Below are 19,965 nucleotides of genomic sequence, written 5' to 3' on the forward strand. Positions count from 1 at the left end.
TTGCTTACTAATATCTTAAGTGGTACAATGCCTGGATATTAACTCTTCAGTTATTTTTCACATGTTGTAAACAAACATACATGCAAGAAAAATAACCATTTATAAAAAAATAAAAATGATGTTGTACACAAGAAGACACACACACACGCACAACACACACAGAGACACACACCGCACATATCAAAACAAAACAAAGCAAGCATATATCTTTTCCTGAGCCATAAGATAATATCTAGTCTCCCCACAGTATTTAATTTTTCATGTTCACCTTACTTTGACAATTAACACATACCATTTTGTATAAAATAATAATCCTGTATATATATGTTCAAAAATTGCTCAACATTTGATAGTAAAACTTTGTGGAATGACCATGATAAAATAACTAATCTACATGATATAGACATCAGATATAGAAAGATTTATATTTTCAAAATGCTGTGCTAACATTGCACCACATACAAAATCTTATGCCAGTGTACAAAAAAAAAAAAAAACAGACAATGAAGTCTCATACTTTTCTTTGAGAAAGCTAATTATTATGAAAGCAGGGTAGAAAGAGGCTGGAACTAGCCTTTATATTGCTGATGAGAACAAAAGGGCAAAATATAGGAAAGTTTATTTCTAGAAGTGTAAATACATTTACGCCCTGTAGCATCGGATATTTAGAGTAGGTTGTAATGGCAGCCACAACGGAGGAGAATGAATAAGAAAGGACAAAAGTGAACACCAGGATGAGGGTAGTTTTCATGTTTTCAAGAGAGATTTTTAAAAAATCTTGAGCATTGTAAACATGAATGACTTGTTTCTTAGGCCTGTAGAGCATACTCACCATGGAGACACTTGAACAGATCAGGAAACCCAGACACAGTCCATCACAGAAGCACAAGAAGAGCACATACAGTGCAGTTTCAAAATTACCTGAAGCAAACCATAAAGAGTAACCATAACTCATCCTGTGAGTCGTATTTTTGTTGTAACTTGGACCTGACACTTTTGTAGGAGTCAAGATGTTTAGAAATAAATGCACATTCCAGCTAAGTGAGCAGGAGGGACTGAGGTACTTGGAGCTCTGTGTTTAAGCATCATTCTTCTGGAGTTGCTGGGGCTGATCGTGATTGCTTAGAGCAACTCAATAGACACATTGTATAAAGGGACATCCCCCTGGTTATTTGGTAAATATGCATTATCAATTTACATCCAAAAAATCAGGAAATCTTTTAGTTCATAATCTAACAGTGTCTGTGGAGTGTCTTGAGATGATAAACAGGCAATTAACAAGAGTCAAGTGCTCTATGATCAGGTCCTTGGGCATTAAATGTTTTCCAGTGAATTTCAAAATGACAAAATAGTATTGAGGAATTGCTAAGCGTTCTCACCATAATCTGGGAGAAGAGGAAAATTCCCAGTGCAATCTTTTCTTTTTTTTTAAATTCCCATTTATTTTTATTTTATTTTTTTAGTTACATTTTGTTTTTATTAATTAATTTTTTACACTCCATATTTTATTCCCCCTGCCCCATCCACCTGTACCTCCTCCCCACGCCCCTGACTCCACATGGATGTCTCCACCCCTCACCCCACTGGCCTCTAAACTCCCTGGGGCCCCCAGTCTCTTGAGGGTTAGGTGCATCACCTCTGAATGAATACAGACCCAGCAGTCCTCTACTGTATGTGTGTTGGGGACCTCATATCAGCACCAGCTGTATGTTGCCTGTTTGGTGGTCCAGTGTTTGAGAGATCTCAGGGGTCGTGATTAAACGAGACTGCTGGTCCTCCTAAAGGATTGCCCTTCTCCTCAGCTTGCTTCTTTCAGCCTTTCCTAATCCAACAATGAGGGTCAGCTGCTTCTGTCCATTGGTTGAGTGAACATATCTGCATCTGGATCTTTCATCTGCTTGTGGAGTCTTCTGGAGTGCTGTCATGCTTGGTTCCTATTTGTGAGTGCTCCATAGCCTCAGTAATTGTGTCTTGGGACCACCCCTTGAGGTTCCCTCTCCCTACTGTCAGTCATTTCATCTAAGGTCCCTCCTTTTGAGTCCTAAGAGTTTCTCACCTCCCTGGTCATTGGTACATTCTGGAGGGTCTCCCCAACCTCCTATCTCCCGAGATTGCCTGTTTCCACTCTTTCTGCTGTCCCTCAGGGCTTCAGTCCTTTTCCCTCACCCAATACCAGATCATGTTCCCCTCTCCCTCCACTCACTCCCCCCCACCCCCGTCTACTTTCCTTCCAGATCCTTTCCAGATCCCTCCCTCCATCCCCATTTGTGATTGGCTTATTCTCCCTCCCAAGTAGGACTGAGGCGTCCTCACCTGGGCACTTCAGCTTGAAGTGAGTACTTTATGAGTAATGTGGACTATATCTCAGGAACTCTCTACTTTTTATCGTCCACTTATTAGTGATCACATACCATGCTTGTCATTTTGGGTCTGAGTTACCTCACTCAGCATGATATTTTCTAGTTTCATCTATTTGCCTGCAAAATTCAAGATGTCCTCATTCTTAATAGCTGAGTGATATTCCATTGTGTAAATGAACCACATTTTCTGTATCTATTCTTCTGTCGTGGGACATCTGGGTTGTTTCCAGCTTCTGGCTATCACAAATAATGCCACTATGAACATAGTGGAGCATGTGCCCCTGTGGCATGGTGGGGCATCTTTTTGGTATATTCCCAAGAGTGGTATTGCTGAGTAGATCTATTTCCAATTTTCTGAGGGACCTCCACATTGATTTCCAGAGTGGTTGTACCAGTTTGCAATCTCACCAGCAGTGGCTCCTCTTTCTCTACATCCTCTCCAACATGCATTGTCACCTGTGGTTTTGATCTTAGCCATTCTGATTGGTGTAAGGTGGAATCTTAGAGTCATTTTGATTTGCATTTCTCTGATCACTAAGGACTTTGTACATTTCTTTAGGTGCTTCTAGCCATTTGAGATTCTTCAGTTGTGAAATCTTGGTTTAGCTCAATTCCCAATTTTTGATTGGGTTGTTAGGTGTTTTGGTGATTAGTTTCTTGAGTTCTTTATATATTTTGGAAATTAGCCCTCTATTGGATGTGGGGTTAGTGAAGATTTTTCCCAATCTGTAGGTCACAGATTTGTCTTATTTTCAAATGCAATTTTCATTCTAATAAAGAAGAAAATAAATTTATTATTGATATGAGATCCTAGAAATACATTAAAGATTGCATTATTGTATGATGTTAGCTAAAATAATACATTTATTACTTCATTGTATTTATATAGCTTTCCCATTGAATAATATTTAAAGCTTTACTACTTATCAAAGTAAATATTCTCTATTTTTAAATGGAAAGTTTGGGATATATTTACTGAAGAAAAATGTTTTCACTGCCCAAGTTGTTGAATGACTTTTAACATAGCAATCAAGAGGTAGAGGCAGACAAACATATAAATTTGAGGCTAGCCTACTTTATAGCGTTATTTCCAGGACAGCAAATGAATTATAAAGCAAAACCCTGTCTCTAATAACGTGCCTCCCAAATGATTAACATTTTCATTTCTTTTGACCAAACACAATGATTTGGCGTCTATTTTCAAAGAAAGAATTTTTTAAGACATGCTATTATTTCATAAATTTAGAAGAAACAGAATTCAAATTTCACCAAAATAAAACCCAACAGAAAATATTTGAAAGTTGGACTTAGAAAGATGTATTAAATCCTCAGAATTTATAAAACATATTTCATTTTAATATTTATTTTGTTTTAAATTATGTGTGTGTGCTGGGGTTGGTTGTATGTGAGTGTGAGAGCTAGTAGGGCCCAGAATATTGCAGTCTACTGTATCTGGATTTGAAGATGGTTGTGAGTCATTGATTGAAAGTAAGAACTGAACTCAAATCCAAGGTAATAGCAATATGCACTCATAAACACTGGTTTATCCCTCTACCCAACAAAAATATTTGAAACTGTATTTGAAGAAAACTAAGTGATGTAACCCAATCACAAAAGAATACACATGGAATGCAGTCACTGAGAGATGGATATTAATTTGCCCAGAAGCTCTGAATACTCAAGACACAATTAACATATCAAATGATTCCCAAGAAGAAGGAAGTAGAAGACCCTGATCCTGGAAAGACTTGATCCAGCATTGTAGGGGAGTACCAGGACAGAGAAATGGGAGGGGGTGATTGGGGAATGGGAGGAGGGAAGAGGGCTTATGGGACTTATTGGGAGGGGGGAACTAGGAAAGGGGAAATTATTTGGAATGTAAACAAAGAATATAGAAAATTTAAAAAATAATAAGAAGAAAACTAAAACAAAAGATAAGAAAGATGAATTCTACAATTGGAAAATTTTCCTATAAATTTATATTTATATTTTGGAAAATTTACATTTTCCAAAATGTATGCAAAATCAGGCTCAACATCACAAATTAAGGTAACACTATGAGTGGATGTAAATCAAAGTTGTGATGAGAGATCATCACATACTGTATAAACAGATATTAATCAAAGCAAATTCAAATGAATAAAACAGGGGTTAAAGCCCAGGAGTCCTTATTTTGCCACATGCCTAGCAACTATTCAAGTTAGTATTGATTTTCTTTAAAAATAATGGGTAAATTATAACCCAGTTCCAATTATAATGATACAAACATAAGCAGATATGAAAGAATCCAACGAAAGCCAAGAAAGGACGAGTTTTTCGTAAAATAGATACATTAGGAGTCTGAGTTTCCCTGTCATTTGCTCTGTTGAACTTCAGCAGTTCTCAGGACAATTTGAGAACACACGATCATGTTTACTTGAATGTTTAGTTGGATTTGGTGGTCAGAACTTCTGATCCTGAATAACTTTTTGTAAAATGGATAATCACTTGCAGAAAACAGTATTATGTTTATATTCCCTCACATTGCACAAAAATTAATAATTTTTTTAAGAATTACATTTTTCAAAAGATGAAATACTAAAACTCTCAGAGAAAAATATTAGCAAAACAAGATAAGGTTGAGGCAACTGCACTCAGGAGAATAGGGAATGCACCAAGAATTAACTAGTACAACTTTGTAAAATTAAAAGCTTTCTGCATTTTATGGGACAGTAAGTGTGGAATGAAAATATAACCTGCAGAGTAGGAGGAAAACATTGACTTTTGCACTTTAATCACGAGCTTAATACTTAGAATTGATAGGGGAAAATAAAGATTAAACAGTAATCAGTCAATTAATGAAATTCCAGTCATCAAAATATTTGATGAAATGGGCAGAGATTCCACTATAAAGAAACCCAGAAGTACAGTAAAAGCATTTGAGAAGTGTTCAACATAAATACCTTTCCAGGAAATGCAAATTATAAACACTTTGACAATACATAGCACACCTTAGAATGATTATCACCAAGAGAATAGATGAGAACAAATGCTGACAATGGTGTGGGGGAAAAGTAATCCTCATTCTATACTGGTGGGATGACAAAGTGCTACATTCCTTATAGAAATAAAACAAAGATTTCTCAAGAAATTAAATATAGAATTACCATATAATGCAGTCATATAATTTCTGGGCATGCACCCAAAGGACTCTATGTCCTACCACTGAGATGCTTGCACATCCATGTAAGCTGCTGCCTTATACACAATAACAAATAAGTGATGCCCCTCCTAGGTGTTCATCAGCAGATAATGGATGTATGGTATCTTTACTTTCAGGAACTAGATCACTTGCAAACAATTCAGCAAGGTAACAGACTCAGGAAAAACCAAGGTCACATGTTGTTTGTTAAATAGGGACATGGTCATATGAATGTACGTGGAGACAAAAAAGTTATGGGCTAAAGGGAGACCAAAAGATAGAGACAAAAGACATGTTGAGGAATCAAAGGGAGAGTAATAAACAGAGCATATGTGTCAATGAAGTGAATAGTATTATACAGGATACACAGAGGTGCAAAAAGGTGTTGAAGGGACTGCTGAAGAAATTTGCAAGAGGAGAGTCAAAAATAAATTTGTTTGAAAATGTCAGAATGAAACCTAATACTATGTATGCTAGTTAGAAAAACCCACACCAATAAAGGATTATAGTTTTATAGTAAATATTGCCATGGAATAATGACTGTTCTTACAGTTGGTGCAATATTACCAATTTACACTCTATACTTGTATTGCCATGGTCATTCTTGTGTTGTATGGTTTCTTCTATGGAATAAATGTATATTCCTCCTTGATGTGTAGAATATATTTTAATAATTTCATTCCTATAAGAAATGAATCTTCTAAGACATTTCTTTTTTGTAATCTAAGACATTTCTTATGCTTTATTAATTTTTTGCTATTATAAATACCTTTCTGGAGATGTTCTTATAGTGTATTGTCCTATGTATATAAAATACGTTTTCATGTGGAAGAGAAAGTGCTGTTTCATCCACCAATTCCACTTCTTAGCATAATTAAAAAGTAATTGAAAAGCCAGGCAATGGTGGTGCACGCCTGTAATCCCAGCACTTTGGGAGGCAGAGGCAGGCGGACTTGAGTTTGAGGCCAGCCTGGTCTACAGAGTGAGTTCCAGGACAGCCAGGGCTACACAGAGAAACACTGTCTCAAAAAAAAAAAAACAAATTTTAAAAAAAGTAATTAAAATTAGGGTCTTGAATTGATACTTCCTTAGACACTTCCATAGCAGAACTTTCCAAAACAGCTGAAAGATTAAATCATTCCAAATGTCTAGCAACAAACAATTCCAAGCAGACAGCATGATGCATACATACAGAGGTATAGCATTTATCCTTTGCAAAGAAGGTTGATGCATGCTAAATGAAGAAAGTATATAAGACAGTGAGGTGGTATCAGTAAAAAGAGAGACTCAGTAGTAGCTTACAGGAGGAACAGTGTTCACATGAGACAGTTCCCACTTCCTGAGCCATGTGTGTGTCCCTTTTGCCCACCTAATCTAGGCCTTGAACTGTTTTCCCTCCACAAGGGTCTAAAGTAACTTATAGTAATCTTCCTGTCAGAAACAATACAAAACTTAGCAAAACAAGAAGTTAAAATTAAACGAGCTATCCAAGGAATCAATTAGGAATCAGGGCTGAACTTTTATGTCAGTACTTGGAGCAGAGAAGTAATGTCAGATAGACATGCAGAAGGAACTTCAGTGCTAGTAAAGTATAAGCAAGTTGCACGGCCTTGCCCCTGGAGCGCCATTCCTATCACCCAAGCATTCCAGACTGTTTCAGCACATCAAACTCCTTTGTTTCCAAAGACACTCAGGACAAATGGCTAACTAAAATGCCTATTGATAAACCAAAGCAGATTCTGGCTGCCAGACTCTCACAGCATTGCAAGTCACTCTTAGAGTTCTCATCCCAGTTCCCTACCCTAAACCTCTGTAGTCCATAGGCCTCATTCATTTTCCCTTGCTTCTCTTTCCTATAAAGCCAGATACGTTCACCATGTGCTCATGCTCTATTCTTCTCTTCCTCTCCTTCTCTTGGTCATTCTCTTGGCACTTTGTCTTCTTGCTTCTGTTAGTTGTCCTCTCTCCTCCTTCTTCTCTGCTTCTCTCACTCTACCTCCTCTCTCTTCTCATGGCCCATTCAGTCCACTGGCCATGTACTACCTTCTAGACCTGCTCAAGATGCTTCCTGATGTATCTGGATGTTTTACACCACATATGTACAATAATTCTTTCTCCTTGATTATCCCTTGGAATGGTTAGGTTCACATTTTCAATACAAAATGTCCAAGCACTAAGAGGTATGAGAGAAGGACAAGACATAGATCTAGGTTCACCACATCTCTCAGGTCGAGATTTCAAAATGATTTGTCCAGGTGTGTGTCCTGGCAAGTGTGGGGTATTTAAATCAGATAATGCTTTTTTTTTATTTGATACATTTTTATTTACATTTCAAAAGATTTCTACTTTTCTAGACCCCCATTCCCAAAAGTTCCATCAGCCCTCTTCACTCCCCCTGTTCTCCCACCCACCCCTTCTCACTTCCCTGTTCTGGTTTTGCCCTATACTGCTTCACTGAGTCTTTCCAGAACAAGGGGCGACTCCTCCTTTCTTCTTGTACCTCATTTGATGTGTGAATTATGTTTTGGGTATTCCAGTTTTCTAGGCTAATATCCACTTATTAGTGAGTGCATACCATGATTCATCTTTTGAGTCTGGGTTACCTCACTTAGTATGATGTTCTCCAGCTCCATCCATTTGCCTAAGAGTTTCATGAATTCATTGTTTCTAATGGCTGAATATACCACATTTTTTGCATCCACTCTTCTGTTGAGGGATACCTAGGTACTTTCCAGCTTCTGGCAATTATAAATAGGGCTGCTATGAACATAGTGAAACATGTATTCTTATTACATGCTGGGGAATCTTCTGGGTATATGCCCAGGAGTGGTATAGCAGAATCTTCTGGAAGTGAGGTGCCCAGTTTTCAGAGGAACCACCAGACTGATTTCCAGAGTGGTTGTACCAATTTGCAACCCCACCAGCAGTGGAGGAGTGTTCCTTTTCAGAGAATGTTTTTCATCCTGTGCCATATTCTCAGGGAGAAGAAGATGAATGTGCCTAAAAACTTACTCTGCTAATCACTGAAGGAAATACTCCATTAAGAACACTTTACATAGAATTTCATGAAGAATTAAAAAAGAATAAAGCCTGCACTCAGTAGCTCAGCAGCACCACAGCCAGCTGGGCACCTACCCTACCAGGAGTCATCTGCCCTGTAGGGAGGCAGTTAGGAGTTCCACGTTTAGAGATGAGGCACCTCCATTTTTGATCTTGTGACTATGTAGGGAGCAGACAGGTGTGCAGGGATTACCAGAATGGAAGACTTCTTAGGACACAGCCCACCAGGGTCCCACCTATTCCCAGGAGCTGGACAGCACCACCACAGCTAGTGGATATATCTGCTCTGCATTGATTCCCACAATTAGAGGTGAGGCCAACATCTTCTCTCCTACGACTGAGTGGGTTGTTGAAGCCAGGAATGCAGAGAACACCTGAGGGTAAGATCACTTGGGTCTTGGTCTGCCAGTGCCCAACCTGCACCCACGAGGCAGACAGCCCCACAGCAATCTGCACCAGGGGAAAGCTGGTCACCCAGGATTGCTGAGATAGGCTTGCAGGCACACAGGAGGGATAAGCACCAGCCAGAAACAGCAGGACCAAGTAACACCAGAGATAACCAGATGTCAAAAGGCAAATGTAGGAATGTTACTAACAGAAATCAAGGCAACATGGCATGATCCGAACCCAACTCTGCAACAACAGCAAGTCTTGGATACCCTAACACACCAGAAAACCAAGATTTAGATTTAAAATCACAGCTCATGAGGCTGATGGAGGGCTTCAAGAAGGATATAAATAACTCCCTTAAAGAAATACAGGAGAACACAAGAAGCCCTTGAAAAACTAATGGAAAACACAACAAAACAAGTGAAGGAATTAAACAAAGTCATCCAAGATCTAAAGATGGAGGTTGAAACAATAAAGAAATCACAAAGGGAAACAATTCAGGACATAGAAAACCTAGGAAAGATGTCAGGAGTCATGGATACAAGCATCAACGACAGAATACAAGAGATATAAGAGAGAATCTCAGATGCAAATGATACCATAGAAAGCATTCATACAACAGTCAAAGAAAATGCAAAAAGCTCCTGACCCAAAACATCCAGGATATCCAGGACAAAAATGAGAAGACCAAACCTAAGTATTATAGGTATAGAAGAGAGTGAAGGTTTCCAAATTAAAGGGCCAGTAAATGTTGTCAACAAACTTATAGAAGAAAACTTCCCTAACCTAAAGAAAGAGATGCCCATGAACATACAAGAAGCCTACAGAACTCCAAATAGATTTGTCCAGAAAAGAAATTGCTCCCATCACATAATAACTAAAACACCAAATATACTAAAGAAAGAAATAATATTAAAAGCAGTAAGGGGAAAAGGTCAAGTAACATATAAAGGTAGACCTATCAGAATTACACCAGACTTCTTACCAGAGACTATGAAAGCTAGAGGAGCCTGGGCAGATGTCATGCAGACACTAAGGGAACACAAATGACAACACAAACTGCTATATCCAGCAAATCTTTCAATTACCATAGATAGAGACATCAAGGTATTTCATGACAAAAACAAATTTACACAGTATCTTTCCACAAATCTAGCCCTTCAAAGGATAATGAATGGAAAATACCAACAAAACGAGGGAAACTGCACATGAGAAACAGCAAGAAAGTAATCTTCTTTCAACAAACCAAATGAAAATAACCACACAAACATAAAACATTATATCAAAAATAGCAGGATGCAATAATCACTATTCCTTAATATCTCTTAACATTAATGGACTCAATTCCCCAATAAAAAGACATAGACTAACAGACTGGATACATAACCAAGACCCAACATTTTGCTGCATACGGGAAATGAATCCCAGTGTCAAAGACAAACACTACCTCAGAGTATAAGGCTGGAAAACAGTTTTCCAAGCAAATGGTCCCAGGAGACAAGCTGGAGTAGCTATTCTAATAAAGAATAATATAGAATAAAATAGACTTTCAACCAAAAGTCATCAAAAAAGACACAGAAGGATATTTTATGCTCATGGAAGGAAAAATCGACCAGGAAAAACTCTCAATTCTGAACATCTATGCTCCAAATACGAGGGCACCCTCAAGCATAAAAGAAACTTTACCAAAACTTAAGGCTTCACATCACACCCCACTCTTCTCAGTAGACCGATCAGGGAAACAGAAATGAAACAGAGACAGGATGAAATTAACAGACGTTTTGGACCAAATGCATTTAATAGATACCTGTAGAACATTTCATCCTAAATCAAAAGAATATGCCTTCTTCCAAGCACCTCATGGTATCTTCTCCAAAATTGACCATGTAATTGGTCACAAAACAGACCTCAACAGATATAAGAAGATCGAACTAATCTCATGCCTACTATCAGAGCACTACGGAGTAAAGGTGGTCTTCACTAGCAACAAAAACAACAGAAAGCCCACATACACATGGAAGCTGAACAATGTTCTACTCAATGATAACTTGGTCAAGGAAGAAATAAAGGAAGAAGGCAAAACCAATTTAGAATTTAATGAAAATGAAGGCAAAACATACCCAAATTTCTGGGACACAATGAAAGCAGTGCTAAGAGGAAAACTCATAGCTCTGAGTGCCTACAAAAAGAAGCTGGAGAGAGCATACACTAGCAGCTTAACAGCACACCTGAGAAGTTTAGAACAGAAAGCAGTCAATACACCCAAGAGGAGTAGGAAGCAGGAAATCATCAAACTCAAGGCTGAAATCAACCAAGTAGAAACAAAAATAACTATACAAAGAATCAACAAAATCAGGAGCTGGTTCTTTAAGAAAATCAACAAGATAGATAAATCTCTAGCCAGACTAACCAAAGGGCACAGAGACAGTATCCAAATTAACAAAATCAGAAATGAAAAGGGAGAAATAACAGAAACTGAGGAAATTTAAAAAAATATCAGATACTACCACAAAAGCCTATACTCAACACAACTGGAAAATGGGGATGAAATGGACAATTTCCTAGACAAATACCAACTACCAAAGTTTAATCAGGATCAGATAGACCATCCAAATGGTCCCATGACCCCTAAAGAAATAGAAGTGGTCATTGACAGTCTCCCTACCAAAAAAAAGCACAGAACCAGATGGTTTTAGTGCAGAATTCTATCAGACCTTCACAGTAGACATAACACCAATTCTATTCAAACTATTCCACAAAATTGAAACAGAAGGAACACTACCCAACTCATTTTATGAAGCCACAGTTTCGCTGATTTCCAAACCACACAAAGATCCAACAAAGAAAGAGTACTTTAGACCATATGAATATTGGTGAAAAAATGCTCAATAAAATTCTTGCCAACTGAATCCAAGAACACATAAAAATGATCATTCACCATGATCAAGGAGGCTTCTTCCCAGGGATGCAGGTATGATTCAATATACTGAAATCCATCAATGTAATCGACTACATAAACAAACTCAAAGAAAAGAACCACATGGTCATTTCATTAGATGTTGAAAAGACATTTGACAAAATTCAGTATCCTTTTATGTTAAAGGCCTTATAAAGAACAGGAATTCAAGGCCCATAACTACACATAGTAAAAGCAATATACAGCAAACCGGTAGCCAATATCAAACTAAATGGAGAAAAACTTGAAGTAATCCCACTAAAATCAGGGACTAGACAAGGCTGCCCTCTCTCTCCATATATATTCAATATAGTACTTGAAATTCTAGATCGAGCAATTAGACAACAAAAGGAGGTCAAAGGGATACAAATTGGAAAGGAAGAAGTCAAATTATCACTATTTGCAGATGCTATGATAGTATACTTAAGTGACCCCAAAACCTCTACCAGAGAACTCCTACAGCTGATAAACAACTTCAGTTGCCTTCCTATACTCAAAGGATAAACAGACTGAGAAAGAAATTAGGGAAATGACACTCTTCACAATAGTCATAGACAATATGAGGTATCTTGTTGTGATGCTAACCAAACAAGTGAAAGATCTGCATGACAGGAACTTCAAGTCTTTGAAAAAAGAAATCTAAGAAGACTTCAGAAGATGGAAAAATATTCCGTTCTTGGATTGGCAGGATTAATATAGTAAAGTGGCCATCTTGCCAAAAGCAATCTACAGATTCAATGCAACCCCCATCAAAATCCCATCTCAATTCTTTAGAGAATTAGAAAGAGCAATTTTCAAATTCATCTGGAATAACAAAAAACCCAGGGCTGCTAAATCTATTCTCAAAGAACACCCAGGGGAATCAGTGTCCCAGACCTCAAGCAATACTACAGAACAATAGTGTTAAAAGCTGCATGGTATTGTACAGTGACAGGCAGGTAGATCAATGCAATAGAATTGAAGACCCAGAAATGAACCAAGACACCTATGGTCACTTGATCTTTTACAAAGGACCTAAATCCATCCAATGGAAACAAAGATAGCCTTTTCAACAAATGGTGCTGGTTCAACTGGAGGTCAGCATACAGAAGAATGCAAATCGATCCATTCTTACCTCCTTGAATTAAGTTCAAGTCCAAGTGGATCAAGGACCTCCACATAAAACCAGACACACTCAAACTAATAGAAAAGAAACTGGGGAAGAGCCTTGAGCACATGGGCACAGGGGAAAATTTCCTGAACAGAACACCAATAGCTTATGCTGGAAGATCAAGAATTGACAAATGGGACCTAATAAAATTACAAAGTTTCTGTAAGGCAAAGGACACTCTCAAAAGGACAAAACAGCAACCAACAAATTGGGAAAAGATCTTTACCAACACTACATCCAACACAGGGCTTATATTCAAGTTATACAAAGAACTCAAGAAGGTAGACTCCAGAGAGCCAAATTTCCCACTTAAAAAACAGGGTACAGAGCTAAACAAAGAATTTTCACCTGAGGAATATCGAATGGCTGAGAAGCACCTAAAGAAATGTTCAACATCCTTCATCATCAGGGAAATGCAAATAATAACAACCCTGGGATTTCCCCTCACACCAGTCAGAATGGCTAAGGTTAAAAACTCAGGAGACAGCAGGTGTTGGCGAAGATGTGGAGAAAGAGGAAAACTCCTCCACTGTTGGTGGGGTTGTAAGATGGTAAAAGCACTCTGGAAATCAGTCTGGTGATTCCTCAGAAAACTGGGCATGACACTTCCGGAGGACCCTGCTATACCTCTCCTGGGCATATACCCAGAGGATTCCCTGACATGAAATAAGGACACATGCTCCACTATGTTCAGAGCAGCCTTATTTATAATAGCCAGAAGGTGGAAAAAACCCAGATGTCCCTCAATGGAAGAATGGATAAAGAAAATGTGGTATATTTACACAATGAAATACTATTCAGCAATTAAAAACAATGATTTCATGAAATTTTAAGCAAATGGTTGGAACTGGAAAATATCATCCTAAGTGAGGTAACCCAATCATAAAGAACACACATGGAATGCAATCACTGATAAGTGGATATTAATTAGCCCAGAGCTCTGATACTCAAGACACAATTAGCATATCAAATGATTTCCAAGAAGGAGTAGGGATAGAGCCCTGGTCCTAGAAAGGTTTGATGCAGCAATGTAGGGGAGTACCAGGACAGAGAAATGGGAGAGGGCATGATTGGGGAATGGGTGGAGAGAAGAGGGCTTATGGAACATATGGGGAGGGGAGATCTGGGAAAGAGAAAAGCATTCGGAATGTAAACAAAGAATTTAGAAAAAAATGAATGAATGCTGCCCGGATTTACAGCGAACAGATTACCTGGAAAGGGAGCTGAGGATGGATGGAAAGGCATTGAGAAAAGAATGAAATCAACACAATGGTTGCTGATCAAGGCCCCAAATTTAGTGGCTGACACAGAATATAAAGTTGGGGGCAAAACCCTCCCCCAAGTTTCCAGTGTCTGTTCTGGAGAACTGGTTTGGTTTGGCTGCTCAGCGGGTATTGGTTGTTGGCTCCCACTGCTCAGAAGGTTGCCTGCTTAGTTTAGGAAGTTGTAGATCTGGAAGAACAATGGACTTCTCCTTGGTCCAAACACCGCCCTAGGTGGGGGAGGTTGTGGCTAGCACTGAGGTTTGGAATTCCTGCTTAAAGGCTGTGGTGGGGGAGGGCACAAGAAAAGATGGTTCACAATGGAGTACTACTCAGTTATTAAATGGAGGACATCATGAATTTTGGAGGCCAATGAATGGAACTAGAATATATCATTCTTCATGAGGTAGCCCATACCCCAAAGGGCATACATAGTATGTACTCACTGACAAGTGGATATTAGCCAAGGAGTTCCAAATAGCCATAAAACAATTCAGCAACAGGGAGCGCCAAGTTTTGGACACTTCCATCCCACTTAGAATCACAAGAGTCAGCAGGACTTTGAGGCTTTTGCGGAAGAAAGGAGGTTGAGGAAAAAGGAGGACAGGATCAGGTAGTGAAGAGATAGGAGAGAAGCCCAGAGGCTCAGGAGAATGAATATGCAGCAGTGTGGGGTGGGGAGTGGGGGAACCTCTAGAAAGTCCCAGAAACCAGGGATATGAGAGGCTCCCAGGATCCAATGAAGATAGTCTTAGCTGAAATGCCCAACAGTGGCAAGATAGACAATGAAGCCACACTTCCAATAGATAGGCATGGCTCTCATTTGAGGCATGGGTTCACCCGCCCATCTTCAACATTCTAGATCAAGAATTGTTCATGTCCAAAGGATATGCAGGGACAAAAATGGAGCAGAGACTGAAAAGGAAGGGCATCCAGAGACCTGTTCAACTTAGGTTCCAACCCATGCACAGACACCAAACCCCACACTATTACTGATACCATGTTGTACTTAGAGACAGGAGCCTAGCATGGTTGTCCTCTAGGAGGCTCTGCCAGCAACTGAGTGAGACAGATCCAGATACTCACAGCCAAACTATTGTATTGAGCTTAGGACCCCTATGTAAGCGTAAAGGAAAGGGCTGAGGAGAAGAAGGGGGTTGCAACCCCAATAGGAAGAACAACAATATCAACTAGCTTGGAGCCCTGAGATCCAAGAGGCTAAGCAACAAACCAAAGAGCACACTGATCCATGGCCCCTGTTATCTATGTAGCAGAGGATTGCCTTGTCTGAGCTCAGCATAAGAGATTGAGCTTAACCTGTAGAAAATTGATGCCTTAGGGGAGTGGGATGCTGGTGGTGGGTGAGGTGGAGGTGGGTATGCCAGTGGGGGAGCACCCTCTCAGGGAAGGGGAGAGAGGGGATGGGTGAAGACTGTGGGTAGAGGGGCCTGGAAGGGGGCCAAGTTTGAAATATAAGTAAATAAAATAATTTAATAACAAATCCAGAGAAACAAAAAGCAAACAAGTAGAAAATGTATAAATCTCTAAAGGAAAACAAAACAAAAACAGGAAAACACAAAAAAAATAACTGGGGGATGGATAAATCATTTAAAAAACACCAAGGATGTAGGGGGAATCAGTTTAAAAGAGCAAACAAAACTGTTCAAGATCTGAAAATAGAAGCAATAAAGAAATCACAAACTGAGGGAACTGTGGAAATACACAGGCAAGCATCAATAACAGAATACAAGAGATGAAAGACAAAGGCTTAGTCATTGATAAAGTAGGAGAAATGAATACATTGGATACATTGGTCAAAGATAATGTTAAATCTAAAAAAAATTCTGACACAAAACATCCACCAAATCTGGGACACTTTGAAAAGAAGAAACTGAAGAATAATAGGAATAGAAGAATAGGAAGAATTCCAGCTCAGATGCCCAGAAATTATCTTCAACAAGATCATAGAAGAAAATTTTCTAACCTAAATAAGATGCCTATGAAGGTACAAGAAGCATACAGAATTCCATATAGATTGGACCAGAAAAGAAAGTCCTCTTGCTATGTAATAATCAAGCACTAAATATACAGAACAAAAATAGAATATTAAAAGCTTCAAAGGAAATGTAAAAAATAAGCCAGACCTATTAAAATTACACCTGACTTTTCAGTGGTGACTCTAATAGTCACAAGGGACTGAAAAGATATACTACAGACTCAAAGACACCACATATGCCAGCCCAGACAAGTGTACCCAGCAAAACTTTCAATCACCATAGATACAGAAAATATCATATTAGATGATAAAGTCAAGTTAAATAATATTTGTCTACAAATAGAAGTTACTTAAAAAAAAAAAAAACCTAAGGAAGTTAACTATACAATGAAAACACAGGAGATAAATAGCAGTAACAAAACCCAAAAAAGGAAGGGCACCCTCTCTCCCCGCTCACCCCCACTATCACCATGATCAGCAGTAACAACAAAAATGGTAGAAATCAACAAGCATTTATTATCAGTATCTCCCAATCTTATTGGTCTCAATTCCACAAAAAGAAGACACAAAGTGACAGAATAAAATGAAAGAACAGGATCAATCCTTCTGCTGTATGCAGGAAATGCACATCAACATCAAGGAAAGACATTACCCGAGGGAAAAAGATTATAAAAATATTTTCTAAGCAAATGGACCTAAAAAACAAGCTGGTATCTTAATATCTATCAACATAGCCTTTAAACCAAAACAAATCGAAAGAGATGGGAAAGGACACATCTGACTCATCAACGATAAAGTTCAAGATGACATTTCACTTCTTAGTATCTATGGCCCAAATAGAAGGATACCCACTTTTCTAAAAGAAACATTGTCACAGTTCAAATCACATATTGATCATCATATACTGATAGTCAGAGACTCCCCAGTTAAGAGGTCATTCAAATTAAACAACCAAGTAAAAATACTGGAGCTTACAAATGTTATAAATCAAATGGAATGAACAGATTTTTACAGCTGGGCGGTGGTGGCACACGCCTTTAATCCCAGCACTTGGGAGGCAGGGGCAGGCAGATTTCTGAGTTTGAGGCCAGCATGGTCTACAGAGTGAGTTTCAGTGCTATACAGAGAAATCCTGTCTCGGGACAACAACAACAACAACAACAACAAAAACAAAGAACAGATTTTTGCAAAACAATTCATCCAAACACAAAACAGCATTCCCTCTTTTTATAACATTAAGGAATTTTCTCCAAAATTGACCACATCGTTATACTCAAAACAAGTTTCAGTAGACACAGGAAAATTGCATCCTATCAGACTGATAAAAGCTGGGTGTAAATTAAAAGTAGAAACAATAGAAAGCTTAAATATTGAACAACTATCTACTCAATGACAACTGGGTCAAAACAGAAAATAAGAACTTATTTAAAGACTTTCTAATAGATACAGAAAATGTCATACATTTACAGAATGGAGTACTACCCAGCTATTAAAAACAATGCCTCATAGGAAGAACAACAATATCAACCAACCAGACTCCCCGCCCCCAGAGCTCCCAGAGACTAAGCCATCAACAAAGGACTACACATGGCTCCAGCTGCATTTGTAGCAGAGGATTGCCTTGTCAGGCATCAATGGGAGGAGAGGTCCTTGGTCCTATGAAGGCTCCGTAGATGTCCCAGAGTATGGGAATTAAGGGCAAGGAGGTGGGAATGGAGGAACATCCTCATAGAAGTAGGGGGAGAGAGGACAGGATAGGGGTTTTCTGGAATTGGAGGAAACTGGGAATGGGGATAACATTTGAAATGTAAACAAATATATCCAATAATATAAAACAATGCCTTCTTGAACTTCATAGGCAAATGAAAGTAGAAAAGTTCGTCATGAGTGAAGTAACTTAGTAACAAAAGAGCACATATGATATGTATTCACTGATAAGTCAATACTAGCCAAAAAGTTTGGATAGCCCAGGATACAACTCACAGACCATGTGAAGCTCAAGAAGGAAGATCAACATGTGGATGCTTCAGTCCTACTTATAAGGGGGAACAAAATAATCATGGGGCCCGGCAGTGGTGGCACACGCCTTTAATCCCAGCACTTGGAAGGCAGAGGCAGGTGGATTTCTGAGTTCGAGGCCAGCCTGGTCTACAGAGTGAGTTCCAGGACAGCCAGGGCTACACAGAGAAACCCTGTCTCGAAAAACCAAAAATAATAATAATCATCATCATCATAATCATCATCATGGGAAGTAGAGGAAGGAGGGAGGAGGTGACTTAGGAGGGAGAGAAGAGGGGGAAGGAAAAGGGGGTTAGTCCAAAAACCCAACAAAGGGGAGATAGAATCTGTAGGGACCATGCCCAATGGTTATACACAGCCACCAGTTGAGAGATGGGGCCATCCACCCATCTCAAAAATACTAACCCAGAATTGTTCCTATCTAAAAGAAATGCAGGGAAAAAGAGTGCAGCAGAGACTGAAGGAAAGGCCTACCAGAGACTACCATTCTATCTGTAGACACCAAACCCAGACACTATTGCTGATGCCAAGAAGCACTTGCTGACAGAAACCTGGTATAATTGTCGCCCTGGTATAATGAGGTTCTCCCACAGCCTGACCAACACATATGTGGGTGCTCACAACCAAACATCAGACCGAGCACAGGCATAGGAATTAGGGGAAGGATTGAAGGAGCTGAAGTGATTGCAACTCCATAAGAAGAACAACAATATCAAACACCCAGACCACCACCACCAGCACCACCCCGCGAGGTCCCAGGGACTAAACCACCAACCAAAGAGTACACATGGAGGGACCATGGCTCCAGCTGCATGTGTAACTGAGAACTGCTTTATCTGGAATCAGTTATAGGGGAGGCCCTTGGTCCTGTGCAAGCTGGATGTCCCAGCATGGGGGAATGGGTGGGTGGAGCACCATCATAGAAGCAGCTGGGAAAGGGCATGGGATAGGGACTTTAAGGAGGGGAAATCTGAAAGGGGGATAACCTTTGAAATGTAAATAAATAAAATAACCAATAAAAAAAAGCCTTTTTTATTTCAAAGAAAATGATTATACAGTGTACCAAAAGTTATGGGACACAATGAAAATAGCGGTAAGAAGAAAGTTCATAATACTAAGTACCTTTATAAAGAAGTGAAGCTGGGTATATTGCCATACACCTTTAATCCCAACACTATGGTGGCTGAGGCAGTTGAGTCTGTCAGATAAGGTCCGATCTACAAAGAGAGATCCAAGTAGCTCAGACCTTTACTCAGAAACCACATCTTGGAAAAGAAAACAAAACAAGCAAATAAGAAAAAGGAGGATGGCAGATCTCATACTAGCAACTTAACATCACTTCTGAATACTCTAGATTTGAAAAGAAACTGGAGGCATAAATCCACACATCTATGCACACCTTATTTTAGATGGAAAAGGGAAAAAATACACAGGGGAAAAGGATAGATTCAGCAAATGGTACTTGTAACACCAGATATCTGCTTGGAGAAAAAAGCAAATAGATCCATGTTGATTACCTAGCACAAACTTCAGTTCTAAGTGGATCAAAGTCCTCAACAAGAAACCAGATATGTTGACCCTGATAAAACAG

General features: G+C 39.1%; 1 pseudogene; it reads right to left on the reverse strand.

Annotated features, from left to right (window-relative positions):
• Nucleotides 1–532: 532 nt before the first annotated feature.
• LOC127664129 (vomeronasal type-1 receptor 4-like) overlaps nt 533–19,965 on the reverse strand; it is a 41,345-nt pseudogene continuing 21,912 nt past the window's right edge.

The sequence above is a fragment of the Apodemus sylvaticus genome, chromosome 13, assembly GCF_947179515.1.
Source record: "Apodemus sylvaticus chromosome 13, mApoSyl1.1, whole genome shotgun sequence".
Classification (NCBI taxonomy): Eukaryota; Metazoa; Chordata; class Mammalia; order Rodentia; family Muridae; genus Apodemus; species Apodemus sylvaticus.